At 37.7% G+C, this 13590-nt stretch overlaps 1 protein-coding gene and 1 non-coding gene across 2 annotated transcripts in view; both read left to right on the top strand.

Moving 5' to 3' along the window:
• Nucleotides 1–13590, top strand: part of LRBA (LPS responsive beige-like anchor protein) — a 1065192-nt gene that overhangs the window by 485625 nt on the left and 565977 nt on the right. The window lies entirely within an intron of this gene.
• On the top strand, nucleotides 2793–2927 carry LOC122151095. Its single transcript, XR_006163970.1, has one exon. It is a non-coding gene; the product is annotated as a U8 small nucleolar RNA (small nucleolar RNA).

Genomic DNA, 13590 nt, shown 5'->3' with positions numbered 1-13590 from the left:
TTAACTGTTTGTGAAGAGCAGCCAAGGGTGGTTCAGGCTCTTCTTGGTGGTTTTTTATCATTGGCCCATTGGTGGAGAAGGAGGAAGTGGGTCTTGCTCAGTAAGTGAAGTCGTAGGAGGTGTGGGTGTAGTTGTGTCTTATGAGTACTGTTGTCTCCCACTCAGTTAGACACAAATTAGAATTAAATAACCATCAGAAAACTAAAAGCCCATGGACTAAAAACACACCATGTAATCACACAGAACAGTATCAGAAAAAGAAAAAAGGGAAAAAAAGAAGAAAAAACAAGCCAGCCTGCAATATTTGGTGATAGGGCACTAAGGGAAAAAAAAAAAAAAAAGTAGGGAAGGAGAATCAATGAAGAAAAAAATAGGAAGAATGCAAAAAGAACAACATGGAATGGGATTAGTCACGAGAAAAAAGGGGGAAAAGAAAAAAATAAAAAAAAAACGTAAATTGGGGGGAGTGGATTTCAAGCAGGCACAGGGAAGAGAAAAAATGCTGAAAACTAGGACCTGGTAGGGGAAGATTAAGAATAAAGAACAAAAGTATTAATAATATCAGTTGGTTTTAAACAGACAAATACAAGCAAACTAATCACTGGGAAAAAGAAAGCGAAAAAGAAAAAAAAAGAAAAAAGCGGTGGAGGACAGGGTAGGGCATCCATGGTCCGTGTGAGCACACAGACTGTGATGGAGTTCCTGTGGGCCCCGAAGATAGTTGGCAGTGGCGATGGCCACACCTCTGTTCACCAAGCCGGCGTAGGGTGTAGTAACAAGAAGAACCTCGTACCTTTTCAGTCTTGCAAGCCCCGAGTGTCTTTGGGGTTGCTGGAAAGCAGAACGTGTTCTTAAACCCCAGAAATCTATGAGAGTGGTGTCTCTTTAAATATCCAAAATAGTCAAGCCTCTTTTTAAACCTTCAAAATGGCGGCGACTTCCGTACCCGCAAAATTCCACAGCTCAGCCCACCTTTCTCTTCTCCTTCTCCGTTTGTTCTCCAGCCACCGTGCACAGTCCTCCATGTTGTCCCTGGATAGCAGGCTGATTTTTAGGTTAATTCTTAAGTCCTACCACGACAGGAATCTTCAAGAGCGCTGTCTCTTTAAATAGCCAAAATAGTCAAGCCACTTTTTAAACCTACAAAATGGCGGCACCTCTGGACCAGCAAAAGTCCACTCCACAGCTCAGCCCACCTTTCTATTCACCTTCTCCGTTTGTTCCCCATCCACCATGCACAGTCCTCCGTGCAGTCTCTGGGTAGCAGAGTGACTTTTAGGTTAATTCTTAGGTCCTACCACCACTCGGGAAACTCCAAGCTGTCTGTGCCGTCAGGGTTGCTCAGGATCGCTGTCAGACCGCAGCTCTGTATGTCTCCTTTTTTGTTATTTTCATGCAAATTCTTCTGCTAGTTGGGGTTTAGTTCACTTCTGTATCCTTCCTTTCAAGGGTCAGGGGTCCAAGATTATTTTCTGTGTCTGTGTTAATTGGTTTCCCTTTTCTTTGTTGGAGAGGGTCTGTGCAGTCTTTCTGCCTAGTCCGCCATCTTGCCAGAACTCCCCAATGATGGTATTTTGTTGTGCATTTTGTTTCCTTGGACCTGCAACCTCCTTCTTTATCTTATTCAGTTATTTGGAATTTTACCTTTTTTTGTTATGTATTTGTTCCACTGTTCATTAGAAGGAAGTGATCATGAAGAATTTCCTTTTATTTCTCCAGGTATAGTTTCTCTTAGACTTCTTTGTCTTTTTCTATAATTTTTATTAATACATTTAAATATTTATTAGTTTGTTTTTTACTGATAAATTGATTATGGATATATATTTGTGTAACTTCCATGCTTTGCTTTATCTTTGCATTCTATTTATGCCCAAATATTCACTTGTTTGGAGAAACAGAGTTATCTTAGTCATTTCTTCCATCTCTCTCCTCTGTAAATAAAGCCAACTTTCTCCTTCTCTGAGTTGTAATTTGATATAGCTAAGCAATCTGATTTTTCACACTACTCTTTAATCTGTCAGAAATTGAGAGAGAATGGAGATTGGTTTAGATTAGTAACTCCCTTAGAATACCTGAGATTTGCTTCCCTTGTTGTGGTTTATCTTACCTTATTAGAGATCTGCTTCACTTACTGAAAGTTAGCCTCATTTTTCACTTACCTAGCTTCACTAATTTTTGTTCGCTTGGTTTTTCTAGCACATCAGGCAGAAGAAAAAAGAGATAACAATACCTTCTCAATATATTTTTATCTATATTTGAGTTTTATATCAGAAATTTATCAACTCACCACTATTGTTTGTAGGATGTTGTGGGGATAGACTATTTAAAAACTGAGCTTTTCTGCAACTTCAATTCTAGTTTCATTATCTTTATTTTTCCCTTTCCCACCAAGTTTTAATGTGTGGAGCTTTATCTCATGCCCCTTTTCATGTTTGGTTATTTTTTATTATTACTTATTTCCTTACTTTTCTTTTGCTAATTATTTAAGTATTAAAGAAGGACATTTTTTGTTGGTTTCATTTTAGCCTTCCATCATTCCATGGCACAAACAACAACAACAACAACAGCAACAACATCATTACCTGGAATCTATTACTTAGTGTTCTTTCTAATTAAGTACAGAAAAGTTACTTTGTTATAACTTTTGCAGTTCATGCTTTTCATTTGAATTTTTAGGGTGGGTCAAGTAACGTAGTAGTGGTATATGTGCTTATGTGTGTATGAAGAAATGAAGAAAGAGGAAACATGTAGTTATTAAAGGAGGAAAAATACACTGTAAAACACTTACCTAATCATCAGTAAGATTAATCCTTACATGTTTGTCCTTGTGGAGGGTAGATGTAACAAGCTATTTAGAGATCACATGATATGTGATTAATATTTCTGTGTAACAAGAACTTGCAGCATCCTGATTACTCCAGTATGATTTTGCTCAAAACAAAACAAAAAACTCTGATGTAACATTTGCAGTTTACGTAAGAGTTGATGGTGATTGGTGGTGGTGTTAGCTGCCCTTGAGTTGGTTGTGACTCATAGCGAGCCTTTTGTACAACAGAACAAAGCACTACTCGGTTCTTTGCCATCCTCACAGTCATTGTCATGTTTGAGCTCATTGTTGTAGCTCCAATGGCAATCTATCTTGTTGAAGGTCTTCTTTTTGCTGACCCTAAACGAAGGCCTAATTTTCCAACTGCTGATCCTTCTTTGTTTCCAACTGTTATATTCGAATCACCAGTAATTATCAATGCATTGCGTGTTTGGTCATTTTCAGACTGCAGATGTTGGCAACAATCTTCATTTTTTCATCTGTGGCATTTGTGGCTGGTATGTAAAGTTGAATAATAATTTTATTAACTGGTTTTCTTTGTAGGCATATGTATATTATCCTATTAATGACAGCGTTTTACTTCAGGATAGATCCTGAAATGTTCTTTTTGACAATGAATGTGATGCTGTTATTCTTTAATTTGTCATTCTAGCATAGTAGGCTATATAATTGTCTAATTCAAAATGGCCAATATTAGTCCATATCAGCTTGCACCAATGCCTAGGATATCGATATTTATGCATTTCATTTCATTTTTGACAACTTCTAATTTTCCTAGATTCATACTTTGTGCATTCCACGTTTCAATTATCAATTCATTTTTACAAGTATTTCTTCTCATTTTTCATTGTGCCGCATTAGCAAATGAAGGTCCTGAAAGCTTTCCTCCATCCACGTCATTAATGTTGACTCTACCATAAGGAGGCAGCTCTTCCCCAGTTGTATTTTGAGTGCTTTGCAAACTGATGTCTCATCTAATTGCAGTATATCAAACAATGATGTGCTGCTATTCATAAGGTTTTCACTGACCACTCCTTTTAGAGATGGATTGCTAGGTCATTCTTCGAAGTCTGTCTTATTCTGGAAACTCCACTGGTGCTATGGGGGCAGGGAGGCCATAACTTCTGACCTTCTCTAACCCCATTAAGAGGAATACAGAATCACCATCAGTAGCCCAAGCCCTATTCCTGTGAGGCCAGACATGCTGCCTCCAGCCCTTTCATCAACCCTGACACCAACCATTCCTCCTGCAGCACCCACCACCTTTCTGCTGGGTTTGATAATTTGCTGCAGTGGCCACACAGAACTCACAGATTATGCAGTTTAATAGGAAAGCGCCAGGCTATAATTCTAGTCACCAATTTTCTAATCATGCTCCTTCCAAGTCCCAGACCATCCAGCCAAGCCATTAGCCACAGCCCATGAATCCATATATAATCGCACATCTGGCCATTTCTTATTCCATGCAAAGTGAACAGCCATATGCACTGCTCGAAGTTCCGCCCATTGGGAGGATTTCTCTTCACCACTGAGCTTCAAGGATGTCCCAGAAAGGGGCTGCAGTTCTGCTGTTGTCCACTTTCGAGTGGTGCCTGCATATCACACAGAGCCGTCTGTAAACCAGGCATGAGTTTTCTCTTCCTCAGTCAACTGATATAAGGAACTCCCCATAGGTGCAGACTGGGAGAGGGAAGGTAATGTGACTGGAATGGAGACCATAGACATTTGGGCCACTTCCTCATGCTCCTTACTTGTGCCTTCAGGTGCTGCTTGAGCCTGATCTCTGATATACCACTTCCATTTAATGATGGAGTGCTACTTTGCACATCCAACATTGTGACTCTGTGGGTCAGACAACACTCAGTTCATGATGGGTAGCTGAGGTGTCATGGTCACTTTGTGGCCCATGGTTATGCATTCAGTCTCTACTAAAGCCCAGTAACAAGCTAAAAGGTGTTTCTTAAAAGGAAAGTAGTTATCTGCAGAGGATGGCAGGGCTTTGCTCCCAAATCCCAGTGGTCTGTGTTGCAGTTCACCAATAGGGACCTGCCAAAGACTCCAAACAGCTCTCTGTCTACTATAGACACTTTAAGCACCATTGGATCAGCCAGATCATATGGCCCAAGTGGCAGAGTAGGCTGCATGGCAGCCTGAACCTGTTGCAGAGCCTTCTGTTGTTCTGGGCCTCACTCAAAACTAGCAATTTTCCCAGTCAGTTGATAAATAGGCCACCCCAACACACCCAAGTGAGGGATATGTTGCCTCCAAAATCCAAAGAAGCCTACCAGATGTTGTGCCTCCTTTTTAGTTGTGGGGGAAGCCAAATACAATAACTTTTCCTTCTTTTTAGTAGGAATATCTCAACATGCCCTACACCATTGGATCCCTAGAAATTTCACTGAGGTGGAAGGTGCCTGAATTTCTGTTGGGTTAATTTCCCACCCTCTAGCACACATGTGTCTTACCAATAAGTATGGAGTCATCGATACTTCTTCCTTACTAGGTTCATTCAGCATAATGTCATCAAGATAATGGACCAGTGTGATGTGTTGTGGAAGGGAAAGGCAATCAAGATTCCTACAAATTAAATTATGACAAAGTGCTTGGGAGTTGATATACCCCTGAGGAAGCACTGTGAAAGTATATTGTTGGCCTTGCCAGTTGAAGGCAAACTGCTTCTGGTGGTCCTTTGAAATTGGTATGGAGAAAAAGGCTTCGGCCAGATCAATAGCTGCATACCAAGTACCAGGAGATGTACTAATTTACTCAAGCAATGAAACCACATCAGAAACAGCAGCTGCAATTGGAGTCACCACCTCATTAAGTTTATGATAATGTAATGTCATTCTCCAAGGTCCATCTGTTTTTTGCACAGGCCAAATAGGTCAATTAAATGAGGTTGTGGTAGGAATCACCGCCTCTGCATCTTTCAAGTCCTTGATGGTGGCACTAATCTCTGCAACCCCTCCAGGGATGTGGTATTGCTTTTGTTTTACTATTTTTGTAGGTAAAGGCAGTTCTAATGGCTTGCACTTGGCTTTTCCTACCATAATAGGCCTTACTCCACATGTCAGGGACCCGATGTGGGAATTCTGCCAATTGCTGAGTATATTTATTCCAATTATGCATTCTGGAACTGGGGAAATCACTACAGGATGGGTTCGGGGATCTACTAGACATACTGTGAGATGCACTTTAGGTAACACTCCATCAATAACTTGACCTCCATATGCCCCCCACTCTGACTGTTGGGCCACAATGATGCTTTAGATCTCTTGGAATTAGTGGCAGTTCAGAGCCAGTGTCCAGTAATCCCTGAAAAGTCTAATTATTTCCTTTTCCCCAGTGAACAGTCACTCTTGTAAAAGGCCTCCGATCTCTTTGTGGGATGGCTTGGAGAAAGATTGACATTCTAAATTTTTGGCAATGTAGTGGCGTCCTTCCTCAAAAGACCTGGCCTTCCCTTCATTCAGGGGCTTTGGATCTATAATGTGACTCAAGTCTGGGAATTGATTGAGAGGCTGTGATTCTGTATTCTGGTGATTCAGTCTAGGCTGCTGTTCATGTAACCTAGAATTCTTCGGTCTATGTAGATCAAGTAAATATTTAGTAGGCTTGCCATGTATTTGAGTACTAAGAACACCACATGCAAGCAGCCAATGCCATAATTCCATATGACTCCGACTGTTCTGATTACTGTTCTGACTCTGCTGTCCATTATGGTAACCACACCCACCTTGCCTTTGTGGATTAACTGCTGCCACTTGGCCCCTACTACCATGGCGTCCAATCCCCCCATCATTGTTAAGTGTCTTATTTCAGTTAGGGCAGTTCCCACTGTCAAATCAGGTTTACATAAAATAGCAATCACAGCAGGCTTCAAGGATGCTGGATGCTGGAGCTCCCTTCACAAAATTGATTTCTCACCATACTGGTGAAAGGCATGTCTTCTGTACTCTCCATTCAGGGTCTAGGGGTCTAATCTGATAAATCCATTCTAACAGGCCAGTTTCCCTAAGCCTTTGGATACCTTCTTCTACATTATACCAAGGCAGGTCTGGTACTTCCACTTGACTTAAGTTAGGCCACTGCACAATCCATGCTTAAGTAAGCCAACCAAGTAAACTTTTAGGTCCTTTCCTAACCTCTTGAGCTGAAACATTGAATGAAGAATCCATACTTAGTGGGCCTAAATCAGTATACTCAGACTGATCCAATGTTACATTCCTTACACCATTATCCACACCCTCAGTAGCCATTCCCATACATATTCTCCAGGTTTCTGCCTGTACATGTTAGCAAAATCAAGTAGGTCATTTCGGATGTAGCATACCACATCCTAAGTCACACTTTGCATTTCACCTTTTGGGGCTCACTTGGACTTAACTTTAGTTATTGGTCTAGCAGCAACAATGGGTGGTTGGGGCAGTTCTGAGAATATTCAGCAATGTCTTCCATGGCCTCTACCTCAGGCAGTGACCCAGCAGGAACAGTTGGGTTAATCCCATCAAACTGAGGTGGAGGGATAATGGTTTTATAGTAATCCCTTCAGATGGAAGAGATTCAACATTCAAAGAATTTATAGGCTCCTATCCTGATCTTCCTGACTTATCTGCCCATATGTCCCCATTCCAGGTTTCAAGATCCCATTTTTTCCCATTCAGTGCCCTCACTTTAACTTCTGAGACCATTCTGGGTTTGTAATTTAGTTGGCGTTGTAATTCAGCCACCCTTATAATAAGACTCTGAGTTTGGTTTTTGGCAATATCAGCTCTGTTACTAGAAGAAATAAGGCTTTCTTTGAGAGCACAGTTGGAAACATGTCTTTTATGTGGCGCTTAAGCTGTGACTCAGCAGCCCTGAGCTCATCTCGGTCTTTCACTACTTTGTTTAGCGTAAGTAGGACCAACCAACCAGCTTCCTTATACTCCTCATGCTGACAGAATTGCAGAAAAGTATCTAATATGTGAGCACCCAGAGCCTCACTTCTCACAAGTACTTGATCTATTGGTGGTGCTATTTTGCATATTCATGTTGCCACTTCATGCCATGGATTTGCAGGGCCCTCTTTACTAACAGAGGCAGGGTCACTAGTGTCTTTACGATTAATCAAATTGGAGAACCAATTTAGGAAGCCCATCCTTATGATTTTCTCTCTAGAACCACTCCCAGTACCAAATGTGTTAGACTGGGTTCTCTAGAGAAGCTAAACCAGTAAAGCTTATATATATACATGGGGGGGGGGGTGGAGAGAGAGAGAAATTTATCTTAGGAAAATGGCTCACACACTTACAGAAGCTACCAAGTCCCACATTCTTGGATCAAATGTCAAGCTGCAGGCTTTTCCCGACTCTTGCTCCTTTAGGGGCTGATGAACACAAAGTTGACAAGCTGTTGACTCCAACGAATTATGAATCCAATATCTCCTGGCCAAATGGTAGATTGTTCGCTCATGGACAGTTGTAGGCAGCACAACAGAGTCCCGAGCCACAGAAGAGTATCTCTTTTCCCAGGATGTCCATAAATATACTGGAAACAGCCCACACCTCTGGGGAAACTCCCTTTCAATGCATTGGCTTCTCAAAACATATACATCTCATCCCATCATTGGAACAACCCACATCACATTTGCTTAAACCACACATATTGTGGTCTAGCCAAGTTGACACACAGGTGTAGCTATCACATGTGGTGTGCATTTTCTACTGCTGGTTACCTCCTACAAAAATAGATGTCACATATTTACTATTCTGTTTTTGGTTGTAATGTACCTGACTTGTCTGATTTATTATAATGTGCCTGATGACAGTTTATACATCTGAAATGACAGTTTACAGATCTGAAATGACCATTTCTTTAGTTCACTGCTTAATAATCACTAGAGTGGGATGTACGTGACATCTTTTGCTTTTGATTTATGTAGAGGTTCCATGAATGTCATATCATTAAGTAAGTATATACATCTTAACTTTGTTATAGTAGTCTTATAGGTATAAACAGAATATTTATAAAAAATTATATTATGGAAAGTATTGTACTTTGTTTTGGAAATGAATAAACACATTTCACCATTATCCTTTTGTTGGGATCATTTCTCTGAGTTTCTTTTCTTTTAACTAATCTTATACAGGTAATTCATGACTTATGATGGGGTTCTGATCCACCAACTCTTATCATAAGTTGGTTCTGACATGTTGAATAATTATTTTAATTTTCATTATTAATGCCTTTTCTTATCAATGTCTTCAATATGGTCTTCAGAGATTTGCAAATGAACATCTGAGAATGATGCTTTCAGCAAATTACACACTGCAACATTGTATGCAGTACATATTACTAACAATAAGATGTATAAAAAGAAAACAGACAGTTGTAAGTGCAGTCACTTGAATACATTGTAAGTCAGAGACTACATGTTCAAATACATTGTAATTCGGAGACTACCATGTTAAGGTTTTACATGGAGCCATCCAGTTAAGTTTTCAGTGGCCAATTTTTTTCAGAAGTGAATGGCTCTGTCCTTCTTCCCTGTCTGCATCTGAAAGCTCCACTGAAACTTGTCCAACATGGATGACACTGATGGTATTTGAAATACTGGTGGCATTGCTTCCAGCATCACATCAACACAATAGGCACCACAGGATGACAAACTGACAAATGAGTGGTAGAAAAGAACATTAGGGAATTCTTTTTTAAGTAGAATTTTAATTTACTTACATTCCATTCCCAAATATAGACGCATATTGATCATGTATATTTTCAGATATACAGGTAGTCTCTGACTTACAGCATATTCAAACAGGTAGTCTCTGACTTACAGCATATTCGAGTTACTGCACTTACGACTGTCTGTTTTTGTTTTATACATCTTTGTTAGTAATATGTACTGCATACAGTGTTGCAGTGTATAATTTGCTGAAATCATCATTCTCAGATGTTCACTTGCAAATCTTTGAAGACCAGATTTATGCTACTGATAAGAAAATCATTGATAATGAAACTAAAAAAAAAAAAAAAAGTATTCAACATATCAGAACCAACTTATGACAGAGTTGCTGGATAGCTGTAAAATATTGTCTGATACAGTGCCAGAAGATGAGCCCCTTAGTTTGAAGGCACTCAAAATACAACTGGGTAGAGCTGCCTCCTCAAAGTAAAGTCAACCTTAATGACATTGATGCAGTATAGTTTTTTGGAGCTTCACTGGTTATGTGGCATGACTCAAAATGAGAAGAAACAGCTGCAAACATCCATTGATAATCGAAATGTGTAATGCACAGAATATGAATCTAGGAGTTGTCAGAAATAAGAAAGAATGCATAAAGATTGATATCCCATGCATTAGTGAGCTGAAATGCACTGGCATTAGCCATTTTGAATCAGACAGTCATATGGTTTATTGTACCAGGAATGACAAATTCAAGAGGAGTAGTGTTGCATTCATCATCACATAGAACATATCAAGATCCATTCTGAAGAACAGTGCTATCAATGGTAGGATGAAATCCATACACCTACAGGGAAGACCAGATAATACTATTATTATTCAAATTTATGCAAAAATGCCAAAGGTGCTAAAGCCAAAGGTGATGAAATTGAAGATTTTTATCAAATTCTCCTGTCTGAAATTGACCACATGCAATCAAGATATATTGATAATGACTGATGATTGGAATGCGAACTTTAGTAACAAAGAAGAAGTTTTTGGAAAATTTTATATTGGTGGTAGAAATGACACTGGAACACAGTATAATTTTGCACATCCAATTTCTTATTCATTTCAAATGTTGTTTTTCAATAATGTAAATGGCAACGGTACGTATGGATCTCACCAGATAGAATACACAGGAATCAAATTGACTACATCTGTGGAAAGAGGTGATGGAGGAACTCAATATCATCAATCATAAGAAGGACAAGAACTGACTGTGGAACAGACCATCAATTGCTCATATGCATGTTCAAGTTGAAGCTGAAGAAAGTTAAAATAAGTCCACGAGAGCCAAAGTACAATTTTGATTATATCTCATCTGAATTTAGAGAAGTTCTCAAGAACAGATTTGATTCATGGAACTCAGTAACCAAAGTCCAGATGAGTTGTGGGATGATATGAAGAACATCATACATGAAGAAAGCAAAAGTTCATTAAAAAGACATGAAAGGAAGGAAAGCCCAAAATGATGTCAGAAGACATATGAAACTTGATCTTGAAATGGAGAATAGCTAGAGTGAATGCAAGAAGTGATGAAATAAACGAGCTGAACAAAATATTTTGAGTGCCTTCCAGTTTGAGAGCCTTATCTTCTGGCACAATCAGACATTGTTCGGCAGCTGTTCAAAAGGTTTTCACTGGCTAGTTTTTTCAGAAGTAGATTGCTTAGTCCTCATTCCTTCCTATCTTAGTCTGATAGCTCTGCTGAAACCTATTTACCATGTGTGACCCTGGTTGTATTTTAAATACTGGTAGAATGTTTTTAGCAACTTGCTAGTCACCACAGTAGCACACACTGACAGATGAGTGGTGGTATGTATATGATAGGAGCTTTCTTAATCCTGTCATAATCAGTTATAGTTGTTGGTGGTTAATGTGCTTTGTTTGATAAATTACTGCTCTTTTGCTTTTTAACTAATACTTTAAAATTGATTTTAAAAAATGTGTGATTATAAGAGTAAAAACACTTTGAAAGTATAATAATGTAGTCTAGTAGTTTACAAAATGTCTGTGGTGAAATATCAGCTGGTTTTTAATGTTCTATTCCAGTACAGTTATATAATTTTTATAAAATAAGCTAAACGTATTTAAATAGAAAACAAAGAATGGAAACAAAATGCAACATAGATGCCATATTTTTTACTATTTGATTCATTGCCTTAAAATTACATTTCAGTAATTCAATTGGTACAAATACAGCATGAGAGGAAAAAATTACCAAAGCTATACAGATTCACTGAAAAATAGAATTAATATAAAGAATTACAATTGTAGTTTTGGCTTTTAGTCATGTTGTAATGGTAATTATAACAGTTATGAATGAAAAAGAAATTCTCTGTATTAACTTTGAAAAATAGTATTCCAAGTTTTTAATGTGACAGTTTAGATTAGTTCTTTAGTAATTTTTAAAATCTAGTTTGTCTTGATTATAATGCTACTCTCAAGGGAGAATAAAATTGTGTCATATTTTGTTTTAATTATTGTAATAGTATTACTCATAGAATTCTGTTGGTGGGAATGAAAAGATAATTTAAAATAGTTTTTGTTCCTTAGAATATTAATTCTCAATTCATCTGAAATGAAGCAAAGGATGGTATATTTTCACAATTTTTCTTCTGTTCTTTATTATACCCATTCTATTTTTCTATAGGTTTACAGTTAAATTTAAATTATTTTTAATTAACTCAATGGATTTTACATCCATTAGTTTTCTTTGCTTGAAACTCCTTTAGGTGGAATAAATTCCAAACATTCTGTCAGATATTTAAGTAGATTGATGATAAGTTTTCACAGATGTATGACATCAAGATTATTTTTAACTTTAATGATTATTGTTACTAAGTTATAGAATAACTTAAAATATTTTGTGCAATCTCTATTCTTCCAAGCCTCTAACTTTACTGTTCAAAGTTATTTAACATGGAAAAACATGTAGCATGTGACATTATGCTACAAGTAAAACTCATGTAGCATGTAACATTCTGCTACAAGTAAAAGTCATGAAGATATGAGTCGTATTTGGCAGTTCAACTGATGTATTTCAAAGTTGTAACCAAAGCTTTTTTTTTCTTGCAGACATATGAATAATTTGTCTTTTGTTCATGCATTTTTGGCAAATGTTTCCCTTCATAATCCATCAGACTTAATCATTAAAATGTTACTGCACAATAAAGATTAAATTTTCAAAATTTTAGCATTAGTCTTTAGGTAAATCACAATTTTTATTTAATTAATGTTTGGTTCAGCTGATGTCATTTTTTAATAGACAAACTTGCTTGATGGAGGATATTGGTCCAAGTTTTTTAATCTTCTTAGCTATTCCAGAATGTTACCTCCTTTACATCCACGGGGGATTGATTGGGTCCAGGATCCCCATGGATACAAAAATCCACAGATGCTGAAGTCCTTTATATAAAATGGAATAGTATTTGCATATAACCTATGCACATCCTCCCATATACTTGAAATCATATCCAGATTACTTATTATACTTAATACAATGTAAATGCTATGTAAGAAGCAATTTATGCTCCTTGTTAGCCTTTGGGCTATTCCTTTAACTACTTTATTGCTTTCTAGCAGCACCCTCCCCCTCTATTTTCTATATGCAGTTGGTTGAGTTTGAGATGTGGAACTCATGGTGGGCTGACTGTATAATTCTTTATAATTTTATGTTGCTCAGAGCTAGTTACGTTTGTCAGTAGTGAAAATGAAATTTTTTTTTCATATCATGTTCAAATCTCACTTATTCTAAAAACAAATGGTCATATTAGCAACATCCATGCAGTTTTCAAGTAGTGATGAAAATACTTAGCCAGTTTTATTGTTCTATTAGGAAATCTTCCTTAGCCAGTTTCTAAATACATTATGCTCTTGTATCATTGGAAAGTAGTACATGAGCTACCTTGTTTGCCAACATTTATAAGAAAATAGTCATGATATAGTCTTTTATTAATGTCTGACAACTCTGTGTGTGTGTGTGTATGTGTGTGGGTACAGACACATATACATACATACAGATATATATATATATATATATATATATATATAT

The sequence above is a fragment of the Orycteropus afer genome, unplaced genomic scaffold, assembly GCF_000298275.1.
Source record: "Orycteropus afer afer isolate SDZICR_OR568_19922 unplaced genomic scaffold, OryAfe1.0 scaffold00297, whole genome shotgun sequence".
Lineage (NCBI taxonomy): Eukaryota > Metazoa > Chordata > Mammalia > Tubulidentata > Orycteropodidae > Orycteropus > Orycteropus afer.
The sequence above is the reverse complement of the archived record's forward strand: the minus strand, read 5'-3'. Positions and strand labels throughout refer to the sequence as shown.